Consider the following 22,494-nt stretch of genomic DNA (forward strand, 5'->3'; position numbering starts at 1 on the left):
CTACTCATCAAAATAAACAAGAAAAACATAATCTCAGTAAACACAAAATCTGCAAAAAATGAAAGAAAATATCCACAAACAAAAGGAATTCAGCACAGAAGAGTAAGGGAAATAAGGAAAATGTCAGCAACACTCAAAAATAAACACTACAAAATAACAGCAATAAACTCACACCTATCAATAGTCACACTGAATGTAAATGCACGGGACCCATCAATAGGGTGTCTACAAGAGACACATGTTAGAAAAAAAGACATAAATGTATTAAAAATCAAAGGATGGGAAAAAATACATCAAGCAAACATCAACCAAAAAAAGACCAGGAGTGTCAATACTAAGCTCAGATAAAAGAGACTTTAAAACAAAATTCACTATAAAAGACAAGGAAGGACATTATATAATGATTAAAATACAATCCACCACGAGGACATAACAATAATAAATATGTGGGTACCCAATGACTGGATCGAAAATATATAAAACAAATTCTAACAGCACTGAAAAGAGAAATTGACAGTTCCACAATAATAGTAGGAGAATTCAACATACCACTCTGGGTAAAGGACAGAACATCTAGAAAGAAACTCAACAAAAATACCAAATATCTAAAGGCAGCTATCAATCAACTTGACCTCATAGACATATATAGAACACTCCACCCAACAGCAGCAAAGTACTCATTCTTTTCCAACATACATGTAACGTTCTCCATAATAGAATGCATCTTAGAACACAAAGCAACCCTCAACAAAATCCAAAATATTGACATAATACAAATCATCTTCTCTGATCACAACACCATCAAAGTAGAAATTAACAGGAAGAGCAAGGAAAAAACTAAAATACATGGAAACTGAATATTACCTTGCTTAAAAAACTCTTGGTAATAGAATAAATCAAAGATAGAGTTAAAAAATTCCTAGAATCAAACAAGAATGAAAACACGTTATACCAAAACCTATGGGACACAGCAAAGGCAGTGCTCAGAAGTCAATTTATAGCAATAGATGCACACATCAAAATGAGTAGAAACGGACGAAATCAAAACATTAGCTACACAACTCAAACAAATAGAAAGAGAACAGCAAAAGAAGCCCACAGCCACCAGAAGAAAGGAAATAATAAAGATAAGAGCAGAAATAAATGAAATAGAGAATAGAGAAACAGAGGAAAGAATTGACAAAACAAAAAGTTGGTTCTTTGAAAAGATCAACGAAATTGACAAACCATTGGCCAAACAGAAAAAAAAAAAAAAAAGGCGAGGATGCAAATAGCCCAAATACGAAATGAAATAGGGGACGTTAAAACAGACCCAACTGAAATAACAATGATCATAACAGAGTACTATGAAAAACTATACCCCAACAAATTTGAAAACCTAGAGGAAATGGACAAACTTCTAGAACACACTACCTACCTAAACTAATACAAAATGAGGTTGACAATCTAAACAGACCCATAACAAGGGAAGAAATAGAAAAGATTATTAAAAAAAAAAAAAAAATTCCGAACAGAAAAACATCTGGTCCAAATGGCTTCACTGGAGAATTCTACCAAACATTCAGAGAAGAGTTTGCACCAGAACTACTCAATTTCAGAACGAAAAAGGAAGGGATAGTTCCAAATTCATTCTATGAATGCAGCATTACTCTGATACCAAAACCAGGTAAAGACAGCACACAAAAAAGAAAATTACAGACCAATATCTCTTATGAATATACATGCAAAAATTGTCAACCAAATTCTAGCCAATAGAATTCAACATAATATTAAAAAAAAAAAAAAATACACCATGACCAAATGGGATTCATACCAGTTCTGCAAGGATGGTTCAACATTAGAAAATCAATCAGTGCATCTACCACATAAATAAAACAAAAGAAGCACACGGTCATCTCAATCAACACAGAAAAGGCATTCGAGATAGTCCAACAGCCATTCCTGCTAAAAACTCTCAGTAAAATCGCCATAGAAAAGAAATTCCTGAACATAATAAAGGGCATCTATACAAAACCAAGGAAACCCTGGTGGCATAGTAGTTAAGTGCTACGGCTGCTAACCAAAGGGTTAGCAGTTCAAATCTGCCAGGTGCTTCTTGGAAACTCTGTGGGGCAGTTCTACTCTGTCCTATAGGGTCGCTATGAGTCAGAATCAACTCAACTGCACTGGGTTTGGTTTTGGTATACAAAACCAACAGCCAACATCATCCTCAAAGGAGAAAAGCTGAAAACATCACCCCGAGAACAGGAACAAGACAAGGACAGCCTTTATCACCACTCCTATTTAACACTGTGCTGGAACTCCTAGCTAGAGCAATAAGGCAAAAAAAAAAAAAAAAGATAAAGTGCATCCAAATTGGCAAGGAAGAAGTAAAACAATGTGTATTTGCAGATGATATGATCCTATACATAGAATACAGAGGACTCCAAAAGAAAACTATAGGAACTAATAGAAATATTCAGCAGAATAGCAGGATCCAAGATAAACATACAAAAACTAGTTGAGTTCCTATACACCAATCAAGAGAACTGTGAAAAAGAAATCAAGAAAGCAATATCATTTATAATAGGCCCTAAAAAAATGAAATACTTAGGAATAATCTAACCAGGGACATAAAAGACCTAAACAAAGAAAACTACAAAACACTACTGAAAGAAACCAAATGAGACCCACATAAATGGAAAAACATACCATGCTCATGGATAGGTAGAATTAACATTCTGAAAACGCCAATTCTACCTAAAGCCATCTACAAATACAATGCAATCCCAATCTAAATACCAATAGCATTCTTTAACGAGATGGAAACCTAATCATTAACTTTATATGGAAAGGGAAGAGGCCCCAGATAAGTAAAGCACTATTGAAGAAGAAGAAGAAACTGGGAAGACTTGCACTACCTGATCTCAGAGCCTACCATACAGCTATGGTAGTCAAAACAGCCTTGTACTGGTACAACAACAGAATCATTGACCAATGGAACAGAATCAAGAATTCAGATGTAAATCCATCCACCTACTGTCACCTGATCTTCACCCAAAGTCCATCAAATGGGGAAAAAAGTCTTTTTAACAAATGGTGCTAGCAAAATTGGATGTCCATCTGTAAAAATATGGAACAGGGCCCATACCTCACACCACACACAAAAACAAAGTCAAAGTGGATCAAAGACCTAAATATAAAACTATAAAGATCACAGATGAAAAAATAGGGTCAATGGTAGAGGCCCTAATACATGGCATAAACAGGACACAAACCATAACTAACAATACACAAACACTAGAAGATAAGATAGTTAACTGCGATCTTTTAAAATTAAACACGCTTATCAAAAGACTTCACCAAAAGGTTAAAAGAGAACCTACAGACTGGGAAAAAATTTTTCGCTATGACAAATCCAACAAAGGTCTAATCTCTAAAATCAATAGGGAAATCCAACGCCTCTATAACAAAAAGACAAGTAATAAAATTAAAAAATGGACAAAGGATATGAACAGACACTTCACCAAAGAAGATATTCTGGAGCTAACACATGAGGAAATGCTCGCCATCTCTGGGCATTAGAGAAATACAAATCTAAACTACAATGAGATACCCTCTCACCCAGACATTACTGGCACAATTCAAACAAACAGAAAATAACAAATGTTGGAGGAGCTGCAGGGAGCTGTGGGAATGTAAAATGGCACAACCATTTTGGAAGACAATATGGTGCTTCCTTTAAAAGTCAGAAATAGAAATACCATGTGATCCAGCAATCCCACTCCTAGGAATATATTCCAAAGAAATAAGAGCTGTCACACAAATAGGTGTATGCACACCCATGTTCATTGCAGCATTATTCACAATAGCAAAAAAATGGAAACAACCTAAGTGCCCGTCAACAGATGAATCGATAAACTATGGTAAATAAACACAATGGAATACTACACAATAACAAAGAACAATGACGAATCTGCAAAATATCTAACAACATGGATGAATCAAGAGGGCATTATGCCAAGTGAAATAAGTCAGTCATAAAGGGTAAAATACTATATGAGATCACTATTATAAAAACTCATGAACAGGTTTACATGTAGAAAGAAACAATTTTTGATGGTTACGAGGGAGGAGAGGAGTGGGAAAGGAAAAATGCTAACTAGACAATAGATAAGTGGTAACTGTGATGAAGGGTAAGACAGTACACAATACTTGGGAAGTCAGCACAACTTGACAAAGGCAAAGTCATGGAAGCTCATAGACACATCCAAACTCCCTGAGGGACTGAATTATTGGGTTAAGGGCTGGGGACTATGGTCTCGGGAGACGTCTAACTCAATTGGCAAAACATAGTTTATAAAGAAAATGTTCTATATCCTAATTCCGTGAGTAGCATCTGGGATCTTAAAAGCTTGTGAGCAACTGATGAAGAAGACGCTGCAGTGGTCTCACTCCATCTGAAGCAAGTTGAGAATGAAGAAAACCAAAGACAAAAGGAAAAGATTAGTCCAAAGAACTAATGGACCACAACTACCACAGCCTCCACCAGACTGAGTCCAGCACAACTAGATGGTGCCTTGCTACCACCATGGACTGCTCTGACAGGGATCACAATAGAGGGTCCTGGACAGAGCTGTAGAAAAATGTAGAGCAAAATTCTAACTCACAAAGAAGGTTCAGACTTACTGGTCTGACAGACACTGAAAAAAACCCAAGAGTATGACCCTGGGCACTCTTCTCACTCAGTACTGAAGTCACTTCTGAGTTTTACCCTTTAGCCAGAGATTAGACAGGCCAATAAAACAAAACAAGACTAACTGGACACACCAACCCTGGGACAAGGACAAGAAAGTGGGAGGGGACAGGAAAGCTGGTAATGGGTAACCCACGATTCAGAAGGGGAGAGCATTGACATGTTGTGGGGTTGGCAACTAATGTCCCAAAACAATGTGTGTATTGTTTAATGAGAAACTAATTTGCTCTGTAAACCTTCATCTAAAGTACAATTAAAAAAAAAAAAAAATTCCTATCTCCCAAAAAAGAAAATGTTAAGGAGAAAAGAGGAGAGTTGGAGCTAGAGAGATTTCATCAGTTTCAGATCTGAAGGTTAACAGGTGGGAGGCAAAACAAGGGGTTGCAGAGGGTGAATAACTCAGCAGGGGGAGCAACAGAGAAGCAGCGTGGGACTGAGGGAAGAGGGTCAGGACTTGTATGTAAATACAATCATAATAGCCAATACTGATTGGCTATCTGTCAGGCAGTATTGCAGGCACTTCACTGCATTAACACACTTGATCTTCACAATGGTTTTATAGAATAGAGATGGTTTTTATCCCCATCTATAGATGATCAGGGACAGATTTAAAAAAAAAAAAAAAAAGAAGGAATTTCATTTCAGTTGGATCCACAATCAACGCCCATGGAAGCAGGAGTCAGGAATCAAATGATGTATTGCATTGGGCAAATCTGCTCCAAAAGACCTCTTTAAAGTACTAAAAAGCAAAGATTTCACTTTAAGGACTAAGGTGTGCCTGATCCAAGCCATAGTATTTTCAATCCCCTCATATACATGCTAAAGCTAGACAATGAATAAGGAGAACCGAAAACGAATTGATGCCTTTAAATTATGGTGTTAGAGAAGAATGTTGAATATACCATGGACTGCCGGAAGAACAAACATGCATGTCTAGGAATAAATTCAGCCAGAGTGCTCCGTGGAAGCAAGGATGGTGAGACTTTGTCTCACGCACTTCAGACATATTAGTAGAAGGGACCAGTCCCTAGAGAAGGACATTGTGCTTGGTAAAGTAGATGGCCAGTGAAAAAGATGAAGACTCTTTATAAGATGGATTGACACGGTGGCTGTGACAATGGGTTGAAATATAACTGTGATTGTGAGCATGGCACAGGACTGGCAGTGTTTTCTTCTGTTGTACATAGGGTTGCTACGAGTCAGAGCTAACTCAACAGCTCCTAACAAAATCAACAACAACATTCCATTTAATATAGCATCTAAGAGAATAAAATTACTATGAATAAATTTAACCACGGAAGTGAAGGAATTATGCAATGAAAATTATAATGCACTGCTGAAAGAGATTGAAGAAGAATTAAATGGAAAGATGTTCCATATTCATGGATTGGAAGACTTAATATTGTTAAATCTTTGGGTATGAATTTTTTATTGTATCTGAGATGAAGGTTTACAGAGCAAATTAGTTTCTCATTAAACAATATACTTATTGTTTTGTGACAATATTAAAACTATCCAAAGCAATCTATAGATTCAATGCAATCCTGAACAAAATTCAAACAGCCTTCTTTGCAAAAATGGAAAAAGCAATCCTCAACCTTAGATGGAATGGCAAGAGGACCCAAATAGCTAAAGCCATGCTGAAAGAGAAGAACAAAGTAGGAGAACTCACATTTCCTGATTTTAAAATGGATTATATAGCTATAGTAATCAGACTAGCCTAGTACTGGTATAACAATAAACATATAGACCTATGGAACAGAATTGAGAGTCTGCATATAAATCCACACACTTATGGTCAACTGATTTTTGATGAGGGTGCTAAGTTCATTCAATGGGGAAAGAAGAGTCTCTTCAATAAATGATATTGGGAAAAATGGATTTCTCTATGCAGAAAAATGAAACAGGATCCATGCCTCACACCATACACAAAAACAAATTCAAAATAGATTACGGACCCAAATGTGCAAACTAAAAACATAAAATTCTTAGAAGAAAATGCAGGGACAACACTGTCAGGCCTAGTTTTTTGTCTTAGTCTGGGTTCTCTACAGGAGCAAAACCAGCAAAGCGTATATAGATATACTTAGAGAGAAATTTATTTCGAGCAAATGGGTCACAGAATTGTGAGAAAATGGCTCAGGCAGTTGTGAGGGCTGAAAAGTCCCAAATCCATGGGTCAGGCAGCAGGTTAAAGACTTCTGGCAGGCTTAAGGCTTCTACTGGTTCAAGTGATTGCAGAGGCTGGCAAACTCAAAATCTGCAGGTCGGGAGGCAGGCTGAAGGCTTCTTGCATCCCAACTGGTGGACAAGTGATGAGAAGAGTGCAGGATATAAAGAGAGTGAGCTTTGCGAGGACATCCATTTATACACTGGAGACAAGCCCCACTCCCAAGGAAACTGATTGGATGCTCACATCAGATAAAAAATGGAAGACATTACACAGTGTTTGCCAAACTACTGAGAATCACGGCCTAGCTAAGTTGACACATAGCATTAACCATCACATTTTTAACAGTAGGTTAACTAATATAATTTTAAAAAGCACAAACAGCAAAAGACAAAATAAATACAGCGACCTCATAAAAATTAAAAACTTTTGTGCATCAAAAGACTGTACCGAAAAATGAAAAGACAAGCTACCATCTGGGAGAATATCCTCAGAAACTATATACCCTATAAGAATCTAATAACAAAAATAAATACAAAAGTTTAATGACTTAACAATAAAAAGACAAATAACCCAATCATGAAACGGGCAAATGAAGGTCCTGAAAGCTTGACTCCATCCGCATCATCGAAGTCAATTCTACTTTGAGGAGGCAGCTCTTCCCCAGTCATCTTTTGAGAGCCTTCCAACCTGGGGGGGGCTCATCTTCCAGCTCTATATCAGACAATGTCATGCTGCTATTCATAAAGTTTTCACTGTCTAATTCTTTTTAGAAGTAGACTGCCGGGTCCTTCTTCATAGTCTGTCTTAGTCTGGAAGCTCAGTTGAAACTTATCCTCCTTGGGTGACCCTGCTGGTATCTGAATACCAGTGGCATAGCTTCCAACATCACAGCAACACACAAGCCCCCACAATATGACAAACTGACAGCTCAAAATCATCAGTCAGAACAAGACCAGGGGCCGACTGCAGAACAGATCATCAATTGCTCATATGCAAGTTCAAGCTGAAACTGAAAAAAATCAGAACAAGTCCACGAGAGCCAAAATACCACCATGAACATATCCCACCTGAATTTAGAGACCATCTCAAGAATAGATTTGACGCATTGAACACTAGTGACCGAAGACCAGACGAGCTGTGGAATGACATCAAGGACATAATACATGAAGAAATTGAGAAGTCATTGAAAAGACAGGAAAGAAAAGACCAAGATGGATGTCAGGGGAGGCTCTGAAAGTTGCTCACGAACGTTGAGCGGCTAAAGCAAAAGGAAAAAATGATGAAGTAAAAGAACTGAACAGAAGATTTCAAAGGGCAGCTTGAGGAGACAAAGTAAAGTGTTATAATGACATTTGCAAAGAGCTAGAGATGGAAAAAAAAATTCTATCTATTTTAGAGACGGAAGTGGAAATCCTGGTGGTGTAGTGGTTAAGTGCTACTGCTGCTAACCAAAAGGTCGGCAGTTTGAATCCGCCAGATGCTCCTTGGAAACTCTACGGGGCAGTTCTACTCTGTCCTGTAGGGTCGCTATGAGTCGGAATCAACTCGACGGCACTAGGTTTGGTTTTTGTTTTGTTTGGTTTAGAGATAGAAAACCAAAAGGGAAGAACATGCTCAGTGTTTCTCATGCTGAAAGAACTGAAGAAAAAATTCAAGCCTCCTGTTGAAATAGTGAAGGACTCTATGGAGAAAATATTAAATGACACAGGAAGCATCAAAAGAAGATGGAAGAAATACACAGAGTCATTGTACCAAAAAGAATTAGTCAACATTGAACCATTTCAAGACAGAGCATATGATCAGGAACCAATGGTACTGAAGGAAGAGGTCCAAGCTGCACTGAAGGCATTGGTGAAAAGCAAGGCTCCAGGAATTGACAGAATATCAATTGAAATGTTTCAACAAATGGATGCAGCACTGGAGGTGCTCACTCATCTATGCCAAGAAATATGGTAAACAGCTTCCTGGCCAACTGACTCGAAGAGATCCGTGTTTATGCCTATTCCCAAGAAAAGTGATCCAACTGAATGTGGAAATTATAGAACAATACCATTAATGTCACATGCAAGCAAAACTTTGCTGAAGATCATTCAAAAATGGCTACAACAGTATATCTACAGGGAGCTGCCAGAAATTCAGGCTGGCTTCAGAAGAGGCCATGGAACCAGGGATATCATTGCTGACGTCAGATGGATCCTGGCTGAAAGCAGAGAATACCAGAAGGATGTTTACGTGTGTTTTATTGACTACACGAAGGCATTCAACTGTGTGGATCATAACAAACTATGAATAACTTTGCAAAGAATGGGAATTCCAGAACACTTAGTTGTGCTCATGAGAAAACTTTACATAGATCAAGAGGCAGTTGTTTGGACAAAACAAGGGGATACTGAGTGGTTTAAAGTCAGGAAAGGTGTGGGTCAGGATTGTATCCTTTCACTATACCTATTCAATCTGTATGCTGAGCAAGTACTCCGAGAACCTGGCCTATATGAAGAAGAACAGGGCATCAGGATTGGAGGAAGACTCATTAACAATCTACGTTATGCAGCTGACACAATCTTGATTGCTGAAAGTGAAAAAGACTCGAGGCACTTACTAATGAAGATCAAAGACTACAGCCTTCAGTATGGATTTCACCCCAACACAAAGGAAACAAAAATCCTCACAACTGGACCAATGAGCAACATCATGATAAATGGAGAAAAGATTAAAGTTATCAAGGATTTCATTTTACTTGGATCCACAATCAACAGCCATGGAAGCAGCAGCCAAGAAATCAAAGGATATGTTGCCCTGGGCAAATCTGCTGCAAAGGACCTTTTTAAAGTGTTGAAAAGCAAAGATGTCACCTTGAAGACTAAGGTGCACTTGACCCAAGCCATGGTATTTTCAATGGCATCATATGCATGTGAAAGCTGGAGAATGAATAAGACCAAAGAAGAATTGACGCCTTTGAATTGTGGTACTGAGGAAGAATAATGAATATACCATGGACTGCCAAAAGAACGAACTAATCTGTCTTGGAAGAAGTACAACCAGAATGCTCCTTAGAAGCAAGGATGGTGAAACTGCACCTTACATACATTGGACATACTTTGGACATACAGGGATCAGTCCCTGGAGAAGGACATCATGCTTGGCAAAGTACAGGGTCAGCGGAAAAGAGGAAGACCCTCAGCGAGGTGGATCGACACAGTGGCTACAACAACAAGCTCAAGCATAACAAAGATTGTAAGGATGGCACAGGACTGGGCAGTGTTTCATTCTGTTGTGCATAGAGTCGCTATGAGTCAGAACCAACTTGATGGCATCTAACAACAACAACAAGAGGATGGCTAAGATAAGAAAAAAAAAGCAGAAAATAACAAATGTGATATGGGGAAATTGGAACCCTTATTCATTTGCTGGTGGGAATGCAAAACGGTACTGTCATTGCAGAAAAAAGTTCGATGGTTCATCAAAATACTAAAAATAGAACTACCATGTTGTTAGGTGCCATTGAGTCAGTTCCAACTCATAGCAACCCTGCGTACAACAGAATGAAACTCTACCCGATCCTGCGCCACCCCTGCAATTGTTATGATTGAGACCATTCTGGCAGCCACTGTGTCAATCCATCTCTCTGAGGGTCTTCCTTCCTCCTTTTCGCTGACCCTCTACTTTACCAAGCATGATGTCCTGCTCCAGGAACTGGACCCTCTTGATAACATGTCCAAAGTATGTGAGATGAAGTCTTGCCATTCTGGCTTCTAAAGAATACTCTGGTTGTACGTCTTCCAAGACAGGTTTGTTCGTTCTTCTGGCAGTCAGTGGTATACCCAATATTCTTGCCAACACCATGACTCAAAGGCATCAATTCTTCTTTTGTGTTCCTTATTCATTGTCCAGCTTTCACATGCATATGAGGCAATTGAAAACACCATGATTTGGATCAGGCACACCTTAGTACTTAAAATGGTATCTTTGCTTTTTAACACTTTAAAGGGGTCTTTTTTTTTAGAGCGGATTTGCCTAAAGCAATGTGTCCTTTGATTTTTTGACTGCTGCTCCCATGGGTTTTGATTGTGGATCCAAGTAAAATGAAATCCTTGACAACTTCAATCTTTTCACTGTTTATCATGATATTGTTTATTGGTCCAGTTGTGAGGATTTTTGTTTTCTTTTGTTGAGTTGTCATCCACACAGAAGGCTGTGGTCTTTGATCTTCATCAGCAAGAGCTTCAAGTCCTCTTCACTTTCCGCAAGCAAGGTTGCATTATCTGCATAACAGAGGTTGTTAATTAGTCTTCCTCCAATTCTGATGCCCCATTCTTCTTCATATAGCCCAAGTTCTCGGATTATTTGCTCAGCATACAGCTTGAATAAGTATGGTGATAGGCTACAACCCTGACCCACACCTTTCCTGACTTTAAACCACTCAGTATCCCCTTGTTCTGTTCAAATGACTGCCTCTTGATCTAGATGCAGGCTCCCCATGAGCACAATTAAGTGTTCTGAGATTCCCATTCTTTGCAAAGTTTTTCATGGTTTGTTATGATCCACACAGCTGAGTGCCTTTGCATAGTCAATAAAACACAGGTAAACATTTTTCTGGTATTCTCTGCTTTCAGCCAGGGTCCATCTGACATCACTAATGATATCCCTGGTTCCACATCCTCCTCTGAATCCAGCTTGAATTACTCGCAGTTCCATGTCAATATACTGCTGTAGCCGCTTTTGAATGATCTTCAGCAAAATTTTCCTTGAATGTGTTTTAATGATGTTCGATAATTTCTGCATTGGTTTATTAGTGCCAACATTACTCGCACTAATAAAAAAAAATAATGAATGTTGGAGAGGTTGTTAGGAGCCTGGAATTCTTATGCACTACTGGTGGGAATGTAAAATGGTACAACCACTATGGAAATGGACATGGTGCTTCCCTAAAATCTTGAAATAGAAATACCGTATGATCCAGCAATCCCACTCCTAAGAGTATATCCTTGAAAAGCGAGAGCTATCACACAAGTAGAGATATACAGACCCAAATTCATTGCAGCATTACTTACAATAGCCAAAAGATGGAAAAAGACGTTAAGTGCCCATAAACAGATAAATGGATAAATACATTATGGGGCATAAACACAATGGAATACCGTGAAATGATAAATAACAATGATAAATCTGCAAAACATCTCACAACATGAATGAATCTAGAAAGCATTATACTAAGTGAAATAAGTCAATCACAAAATGGCAAATATTGTATGAGACCACTACTATAGAAACTCAGGAAAAAGTTTATACACAGAAATAACAACCTTTGATGATTACGAGGGAGGGGAGGGGTAGGGAAGAAAAACACTAACTAGACAACAGATAAGTGGTAACTTTGGTGAAGGATAAGACAGTACACAATACCAGTACTAGGGAAGTCAGCACAACTTGACCAAGACAAAGTTATAGAAGATTCATAAACACATCCGAACTCCCTGAGGGATCGAGTTACTGGGCTGAGGGTGGGGAACATCTAGCTAAATTGGCATAACATAGTTTATAAAGAAAATGTTCTACATCCTACTTTGGCGAGTAGCATCTGGGGTCTCAAAATTTTGTGAGTGGCTATCTTAGATACATCAACTGGTATTACCCCATCTGGAGCAAAGGAGAATGAAGAAAACTAATGACACAAGGAAAATATTAGCCCAGAGGACTAATGGACCACACTAACCACAGCCTGAACTCTGAAGAACTAGATGGTACCCGGCCACTACCACCAACTGCTCTGACAGGGGTCACAATAGAAGGTCCCAAAGAGAGTGGGACAAAAATGCAGAACAAAATTCAAATTCACAGAAGACCAGACTTACTGGTATTACAGATACTAAAGGAACCCCCCAGACTATGGTCTCTGAATACCCTGATAACTCAGAACTGAAAGTATTCCCTAAGTCAACCTTTCAGCCAAGGATTAGACAGGCTTGTAAAACAAACAATAGCACACATGAGGAACATGCTTTTCTTAGTTCAATCAAGTATATGAGACCAAATGGGGAACACCTGCCCAAAAGCAAAGATGAGAAGGCAGGAAGGAACAGGAAACCTAGATGAATGGACCTGGCGAACCCGGGGTGGAAAGGGGGAGAGTGCTGGCATACTGTGGGAATTGCAACCAATGTCACAGAACAATTTGTGTATAAATGTTTGAGTGTGAAAGACTCATTTGTGCTGTAAACTTTCCCCTAACACACAATGTCAAGTCAGCTCAGACTCGTGGCAACCCTATGTGTGTCAAAGTAGAACTATACTCAGTAGGGCTTTCCATGGCTGATTTTTTGGAAGTAGGTTGACAGGGCTTTCTTCCAAAGTGCCTCTTGGTGGACTAGAACCTCCACCCTTTCAGTTAGCAGCTGAGTGTGTTAACCCTTTGTACCACCCAGGGGCTTCTTTAATCAAATTCATTCAAAAGCCATAAAGGTCCAGCACGCCAAGTTTTCAAATTCTAGTCTACTTTCCATCTCAAAGTGTGTGCAACCACCGTGACCAATATAGTTTGTATGAGTTTGCACAGTGAGCCCAAGTAATAAAATATGAATGCCTAAATTTTAACAACAGAAAACAAAAAAAAAAAAAAAAAAAATTAAGGTCTGAAAACGAAAACCTCTTTGTCATCTAGAAATAAAAATCTCCCAAAATTATAATGGAAAATTATCCCTTCCCCAACTTCTCATTATGTTGAGTTTCAGGCAAAACGGTTTCACTCCAAATTCTTGTTTGGATACCAGGTTACTTATTTCTTTTGCACTTCTAAAATTCAGTTACTCCAACCTCAATCTCTCCCATGCCCAGCTGTCCCAGCTGTATGAAAGGCCAGCATATAAAACATGTGTTCCTTTTTGTGTGTTCTGTATCAATCACTTCCTTTGGTAACTGACTCTTCCTTCTTCATGTGGGCTATTGATCAAGCCGTTTGGCTCCCCTACCTTAGGACTAAGAGCCCTTGGATGGTGCAAAGAGTTAAAGCACTTGGCTGCTAAATGAAACATTAAAAGTTTGGGTCTACCCCTAGTCACCTTGAAAGAAAGGTCTGCTGATCTACTTCTGAGTTGCTATGAACTGGAAATCAACTCCTCGGCGATTCGTTTACTGGTTACTATTTTTTTTTATAGGATTAGACCATTAGCAAGATGGGCAACCAGTGGCCTCATTCTCACAACCTGGATACGATGAGTGGTTTAGATTTGGACATAGACCCAAGGAAGACCAATCAGAGCATTTCCGGGAATTAACATGGGTGTCAGGATAAAAAATGTTACTCTTTTTTCAGAAAGCAAGAGTTCTAAAGACAAAACGAATTGGGGCTGCAGTGATGCGGGTTGTGGAAATAAGATGAGGCCAAAATGCTGTTACTCCACGGGCAAGTCCTTTATTTAAAATAAAACCAAGCAAAGACCAATCACTGAGTGAGAGAAATGATACCAGACAGTCAGAAAAAAAGAGAGAGAATTCTGAAGATGTTGTTTCAACTTCTGGAGCCATTCCAGCCGGAAGCCACAGCTACCCCAAGACTTCCTCAGTTTGGTGAATCAATCACTTTCTTCTTATTGCTTCAGCTGGTTTCTGACACTTTTAGCACAAAGAGTCTTGAGTAGTTAAGTCAAGGAACTATGCAGGGTTTCTACTGTGCAAGACCCCAACCCCCACACAAAATGTAGGCCCAGATATGTCTGCTGCATCTTCCAAACAAAAATTATGAAGTTATTTTCTTTGGGAGCCAGGACATGAAAAAAGTGTGGTAAGCATTACTATAGAGAACTGTTAGGGGAGTGAAACTAGCAATTATTAAGCGTCCACTCTGGATCGGGATTTCTGTGTGCTGGGCATAGTGCTGGGAGGCTCACGTGTGCTATCTTTTTTGATCCCCCTAGATCCTCATGTTTCTATCTTGCAACGAGATGTTAGGCTTGGAGAAGCTAAGTAACTTTCCCCCAGTTATGTAGCTAGGTAGACTTGGGATTCAAACCCAAGTCTCTTCACTCTACCCTCTTTATACCATGGACTCCACAGGTCAGCACTGGGGCTGTGTACACGATGAAGTGTACAATAGCTTGGACAGGCCCAAAGAGTAAGGGGCCTGAACAAGCCAAGAATGAGCGCCAAAAATGGCAGCAAGAACTGACATTAATGCTCATAAATCCAACCAAATAACCAAAGGGCCTGACAGTGTGTAAGAGTGAAAGGACTTGAAGGTAAGAAATATCCAGGACCCGTGCCATCAGAAGGCGCCCCAGTGGTGTGGTGGTTAAGAGTTCAGCCGCACTTCAAATCCACCAGCCACTCCATGGAAACCATATGGGGCATTTCAACTCTGTGCTTTAAGGTCACTGAGTTGGAACAGACTTGAGGGCAACGGGTTTACACCATTGGGGAAGTCTCTTCCCTTTTGTCTGGGACTTTCTGTGGTTCATATGGGTAGAAGCCATGCTTCGAGGAGCTGACGAGTCCCTAAGGAAGGGACCAAGTTGGAAGTACAAGAAATCTGCTGTAGCTACTGGTGAGCAAAACCTGACATTCTACATGAGGGGAAGAAAGGCAGGCAGATTAAGCCAGTTTGTGAAGACCCCTAGAGGTTAGGTTTCTGGAATCTTCCACGTCTTTTATGTTCTGACTCTAATAAGGATAAGAAGCAAGTAGTCATATAGAAGAGGGAAATGAGAATCTGCCACCACCCCCTCCACAACTATAGATTAAAGGACCAGAGAATAGTCCTACTTAGAGAAAGACGGAACTGAATTTCAAGGGAGCAATTAGCACTAGTCAGTCTCTGATATGAGTGACAGATAATGAAGGGCCATTAACTTTGCTTTTATTATTTTGAAGAAGTGGAGGAAGTCGGAACAACTAGACAACATTAATTTAAAGACATTTACATCCCCACACATACTCCATATAGTCACATTCACATACCACACCCACATGCACACACATATACACCGTCTACATACATATACAATATACACACAATCACATGCAAACACACACATCCACATACATATGCCACATACAGACATTCACATACCACATACACACACACTCATACACACACACCCCCACATATACACAGGAGCACCATCACTCTTACAGCAGTTACTATGGACGGCCAAACGAGGTGACACCCACATTGTTGGACCAATGTACACGTGCAAGTTGAGAGTAGTATGGATTTCACCAATTCTATCTTTTTGTTATCTTTTATATATTCCTTTTTGACACTTATTCTCACCTTCTGCCGACAGCTGTTTTTCCTCCTTCTCTCTCTTCCTTCATTCCTCCCTTCCTCCCTCCCTCCCTCTTTCCTTGTCCCTCTTCCTTCCTTCCTTTTTTTATCATTGTGCTTTAAGTTACAGTTTACAATTCAAATCAGTTTCTCACACAAAAACTTATACACACATTGTTATGTAACCCTAGTTGCTCTCCCTATAATGTGACAGCACGATCCTCCTCTCTGCCCTGTATTTCCTGTGTCCATTCAGCCAGCTCCTGTCCCCTCTGCCCTCTTATCTCACTTCCGGACAGGAGCTGCCCACTTGTGGGTCTACTGGAGCTATGAAACACACTCCTCGCCAGTATTATTTTAAGGCTTATAGTCCAGTCTAATTTTTGTCTGAAGAGTTGGCTTCAGGAATGGTTTTAGTTCTGGGCTAGCAGAGAGTCCGAGGGCCATGTTTTCTAGGGTCACTCCAGTCTCAGTCAGACCATTAAGTCTCATCCTTTTATGTGAATTTGAGTTCTGCATCCCACTATTCTCTGCTCCATCAGGGACTCTGCTGTGTTCCCTGTCAGGACAGTCAGGACAGTCATTGGTGGTAGCTGGCTACCATCTAGTTTTTCTGGTCTCAGGCTGATGGAGTCTCTGGTTTATGTGGCTGTTTTTGTCTCTTGGGCTAATATTTTCCTTGTCTCTTTGTTGTTCTTCATTCTCCTTTGCTTCAGGTGGTTGGGACCAATTGATGCATCTTAAATGGCCATTTGCTAGCTTCTAAGACCCCGGACTCCACTCACCAAAATGGGATGGAGAGCTTTTTCTTAATAAACTTTGTTATGCTGATTGTCCTAGATGTCCCCTGAAACCATGGTCCCAGACCCTCGCCCCTGCTACTCTGTGCCTCGAAGTGTTTGGTTGTATTCTTATCTTTTGGCTTAGTCCGGTTGTGCTGACTTCCCATGTACTGTGTGTGGTCCTTCCCTTCACCTAAAATAATTCTTGTCTACTATCTAGTTAGCAAATACCGCTTTCTCCCCTCCCCATCCTTGTAACCATCAAAGAATGTTTTCTTCTGTGTTTAAACATTTTCTTGAGTTCTTATAATAGTGGTCTCATGCAATATTTGTCCTTTTGCGACTGACAAATTCCACTCTGCATAATGCCTTCCAGGTTCATCCATGTTAAGAGATGTTTCACGGATTCATCGTTGTTCTTTATAGTTGCATAGTAATCCATTGTGTGAATATACCGTAATTTGTTTATCCATTCCTCCATTGATGGGCACCTAGGTTGTTTCCATCTTTTAGCTATTGTAAACAGTGCTGCAATGAACATGGGAGTGCATATATCTATCTATTCATGTGATGGCTCTTCTTTCTCTAGGATATATTCCAAGGAGTGGGATTGCTGAATCATATGGTATTTTTATTTCTAGCTTTTTGAGGAAGTGTCAAATCGATTTCCAAAATGGTTGTACCATTTTATATTCTCACCAGCAGTGTGTAAGTGTTCCAGTCTCTCCACAACTTCTCCAACATTTATTATTTTGTGTTTGTTTTTAGTTAATGCTAGACTTTTTGGGGTGAGATGGTATCTCATTGCAGTTTTGATTTACATTTTTCTAATGGCTGATGATCTTGAGCATTTCCTCGTGTATCTGTAAGCTACTTGAATGTCTTCTTTGATGAAGTGAATGTTCATATCCTTTGCCCACTTTTTAATTGGGTTATTTGACTTTTTGCTGTTGATGTTTTGTAGTATCCTGTAGATTTTGGAGATTAGACACTGATCAGATTCCTTGTAGCCAAAACTTTTTCCCATTCTGTAGGCAGTCTTTTTACTCTTTTGGTGAAGGCTTTGGAGGAGCATAAGTGTTTAATTTTTAGGAGCTCCCAGTTATCTAGTTTTTCTTCTGGTGTTTGTTCATTCTTAGTTATGGTTTGTTTTCTGTTTGTGCCATGTATTAGTGCTCCTAGCATTGTACCTATTTTTTTCTTCCATAATCTTTATCGTTTTAGATTTTATATTTAGGCCTTTGATCCATTTTGAGTTAGTTTTGTGCATGGTGTGAGGTATGGGTCTTGTTTCATTTTTTTGCAGATGGTTATTCAGTTATGCCAGCACCATTTGTTAAAGAGATTCTTTTCACCCAGCTAACGGCTTTTGGGCCTTTGTCAAATATCAGCTGCTCATAAGTGGATGAATTTACATCTTGATTCTCAATTCTGTTCCATTGATCTATGTATCTGTTGTGCCAGTGCCAGGCTTTCTTGACTACTGTGGCAGTACAATAGGTTCTAAAATCAGGTAGTGTGAGGCCTCCCACTTTGTTCTTCTTTTTCAGTGATGCTTTATTTATGTGGGACCTCTTCCCTTTTCATACGAAGTTGGTGATTTGTTTCTCAGTCTCATTAAAAAATGTCATTGGAATTTATATCAGGATTGCATCGTATCTATAGATCGCTTTGGTTAGAATAGATGTTTACAGAATGTTGAGTCTTCCTATTCATGAGCAATGTATGTTTTCCCATTTATGTAGGTCTCTTTTGGTTTCTTGCAGTAGTGTCTTGTAGTATTCTTTGTATAAGTCTTTTACATCTCTGGTTAGATTTATTCCTAAGTGTTTTAACTTGTTGGGGGCTATTGTAAATGGTATTGACTTGGTGATTTCTTCTTTGATATTCTCTTTGTTGGTGTAGAGGAATCCAACTGATTTTTGTAAGTTTCTCTTGTATCCTGATATTTTGCTAAAATCTTCTATTAGTTTCAGTAGTTTTCTTGTGGATTCTTTAGGGTTTTCTGTGTATAAACTCATATCTTCTGCAAATAGAGATAATTTTACTTCTTTACCAACATGGATGCCGTTTATTTCTTTTTCCAGTCTCATTGCCCTGGCTAGGGACTCTAGCAAAATGTTGAATGAAAGTGGTGATAAAGGGCATCTTTGTCTGGTTCCAGATCTCAAGGGGAATGCTTTCAGACTCTCTCCACTTAGGATGATGTTCAGTGTTGGCTTTGTATAAATGCCCTTCTTTATGTTGAGGAATTTCCTTTGTATTTCTATTTTGCTGAGAGTTTTTATCATCATGAACGGGTGTTGGACTTTGTTAAATGCCTTTTCTGCACCAGTTGATACGATCACGTGGTTCTTGTCTTTTGTTTCATTTATGTGATGGATTACACTGATTGTTTTTCTAATGTTGAGCCATCCCTGCATACCTGGTATGAATCCCACTTGGTCATGGTGTATTATTTTTTTGATACGTTGTGGTTATTTGGAAATCCTGGTGGCATAGTGGTTAAGTGCTATTGCTGATAACCAAAGGGTTGGCAGTTCAAATCCGCCAAGTGCTCCTTGGAAACTCTATGGGGCAGTTCTACTCTGTCCTATAGGATCGCTTTGAGTTGGAATTGACTCGACGGCACTGGGTTTCATTTTTGGGTTTTTGTGATTATTTGCTTCCTCTTCTGTTTTTCTTTTGTCAGTTTGGCCATTGGTTTATTGATTTTGTTGATCTTTTCAAAGAACCAGCTTTTGGTCTTGTTAACTCTTTCAATTGTTTTTCTGTTCTCTATTTCAATTAATTCTGCTCTAATTTTTATTATTTGCTTTCTTCTGGTGCCTGAGGGTTTCTTTTGCTGCTATTTATTCGAGTTGTAGGGTTAATGCTTTGATTTTGGCCCTTTCTTCTTTTTGAATGTGTGCATTTTTTGCTATAAGTTGACCTCTGAGCACTGCTTTTGCTGTGTCCCAAAGGTTCTGGTAGGATGTGCTTTCATTCTTATTTGATTCTGTGAATTTTTTTATTCTGCCCTTAATTTCCTCTATAATCCAACAGTTTTTGAGCAAGGTGTTGTTCAGTTTCCATATGTTTGATTTTTTTTTTTCCTTTCTTTTTCTGCTATTGAATTCTGCTTTCATGGCTTTATGGTCAGAAAAGATGCTTTGTAATATTTTGCTGTTTTGGATTCTGTTGGGGCTTGCTTTATGGCCTAATATATGGTCTATTCTGGAGAATGTTCCATGTGCATTGGAAAAGGAAGTATACTTGGCTGTTGTTGGGTGGAATGTTCTGTATATGTCTATGAGGTCAAGTTGGTTGATTGTGGCATTTAGATCTTCCATGTCTTTATTGACCTTCTTTCTGGATGTTCTGGCCTTCACCAAAAGTTGTGCATTGAAGTCTCCTAATATTATTGTGGAGCTGTTGGAGTTTGTTTTCTATATCTTGCAGCCCTGTCATTGGGTGCATGAATATTTAATATGGTTATGTCCTCCTTTAATTGTTATATAGTGTCCTTCCTCATCCTTAGTGGTGGATTTTACTTTAAAGTCTATTTTGTCAGAGATTAATACTGCCACTCCTGCTCTTTTTTGATTGTTGTTTGCTTGATATATATTTTTTTTCCATCCTTTGAGTTTTAGGTTGTTTGTGTCTTTCAGTCTAAGGTACGTTTTTTATAGGCAGCATATAGGTGGATCAATTTTTTTTTATCCATTCTGCCAGTCTCTGCCTCTTTATTGGTGCATTTAGTCCATTTACATTCAGTGTAATTATGGATTTTTTTTTTATTAGTTTAGTGCTGTCATTTTGATGTCTTTTTTCGTGTGTTTTTGTGGGTTGTTGACAATTTCTTTGTTCCACTTAATTTTCTGTGCTGAGTTGTTTTTCTTTATGTATTTTCTTTTCATCTTTTTCATTGTTGTTACTTTTGTATTTGCAGAGTCTTTATGTTTTTCTTGTTTTTTATTTTGTTGTGTAGGATTGTTAGTTTCCTTTGTGCTTACCCTAATACTTACCCCTGTTTTTCTAAATCTAAAACAATCTTTTATTTCTTTATGTCGCCTTAACTTGCTTTCCATATGAAAGATCTATGACTATATTTTTTAGTCCCTCTTTTTTGTTTTAATGTTGTCATCTTTTACATAATGACGTCTCTGTTTCCTTATTTTGCGTGCTTAAGCTTTGATTTATTTTTGTAATTTTCTTATCTGGGTTGATATCTGGTTGCTCTGTCCTGTATTTTAGTCTTAGATTGTTATCTGATGTTATTGCTATTCTAACCGGGGGACTCCCTTTAGTATTTCTTGTAATTTTAGTTTGTTTTTTGCAATAAAATCCTGTTTATCTGGAAGTACCCTAATTTCACCAGCATATTTGAGAGACAGTTTTGCTGGTTGTATTATTCTCGGCTGCCAATTTGTCTCCTTCAAGTCTTTATATATGTCATCCCATTACCTTCTTGCCTGCATGTTTTCTACTGAGTAGGCCAAGCTTAGTCTTATTGACTCTCTTTGTAGGTGGCTTTTCATTTATCCCTAGCCACTCTAACTTTGGTTCTCTATCTTTGGTTTTGGCAAGTTTTATTATAATATGTCTTGGTGAATTTCTTTGGGGATCTACCTTGTGTTGGGTTCGACGGGCATCTTGGATAGATATCTTCTCATCCTTCACAATATAAGGGAAGTTTTCTGCCAAGAAATCTTCAACAATTCTCTCTATATTTTGTGTTGTCCCCACCCTGTTCTGGTGCTCCAATCACTTGTAGGTTATTCCTCTTGGTAGAGTCCCACATAATTCTTAGGCTGTCTTCATTTTTCTTAAATTCTTTTATCTTATTTTTCCTCAAATATGTTGGTGTCAAGTGCTTTATTTTTAATCTCACTAATTCTTACTTTCATTGCCTCAATTCTCCTCCTCTGACTTTCCATTGAGTTGTCTAATTCTGAAATTTTATTGTTAATCTCCTGAATTGCTGTTTGCTGTCTCTCTGTGGATTCTTGCAGCATATTAAATTTGTTATTATGCTCTTCTTTAATACTCTTGAGCTCATCTATTGCTTTGTCTGTATGCTTCTTGGCTTGTTCTATGTTTTGCCTGATTTCCTGAAGAGTTTTATATATTAATCTTTTGTATTCTACCTCCGGTAATTCCAGGAAGTTTTCTTCATCCAGAAGATTTCTTGATCCTTTGTTTTGGGAGCTCACTGAAGCCATCATGATCTTCGTCTTCATGTGATTTCATATTGACTGTTGTCTCTGAGCCATACTGTATTTCTTTATTTTATGTTTGCTTACTGTGTCCTAACTTCTTGTTTTGTTTTGCTTTGTTGTGCCCAAACAGACTGCTCGAGTGAGCTACTTTGATTATTTGTGCCTTTGAAGCTCTAATGTCCAGTCACCAGGTAGTTAGAGCTGTTACTAGGTATGTAAGCCCAGGAGTCCATTTACTTTTCTTGTAGGATTCAGCTCAGGTGTCCATACAATCGGTCACCAAGCGTGTGATGCAGGCTCCTACAGTCCTGAACCAGCAGGGATGATTAGTGTAGTCACAGGTA

This window comes from Elephas maximus, chromosome 19 (assembly GCF_024166365.1).
Source record: "Elephas maximus indicus isolate mEleMax1 chromosome 19, mEleMax1 primary haplotype, whole genome shotgun sequence".
NCBI classification, from domain to species: Eukaryota; Metazoa; Chordata; class Mammalia; order Proboscidea; family Elephantidae; genus Elephas; species Elephas maximus.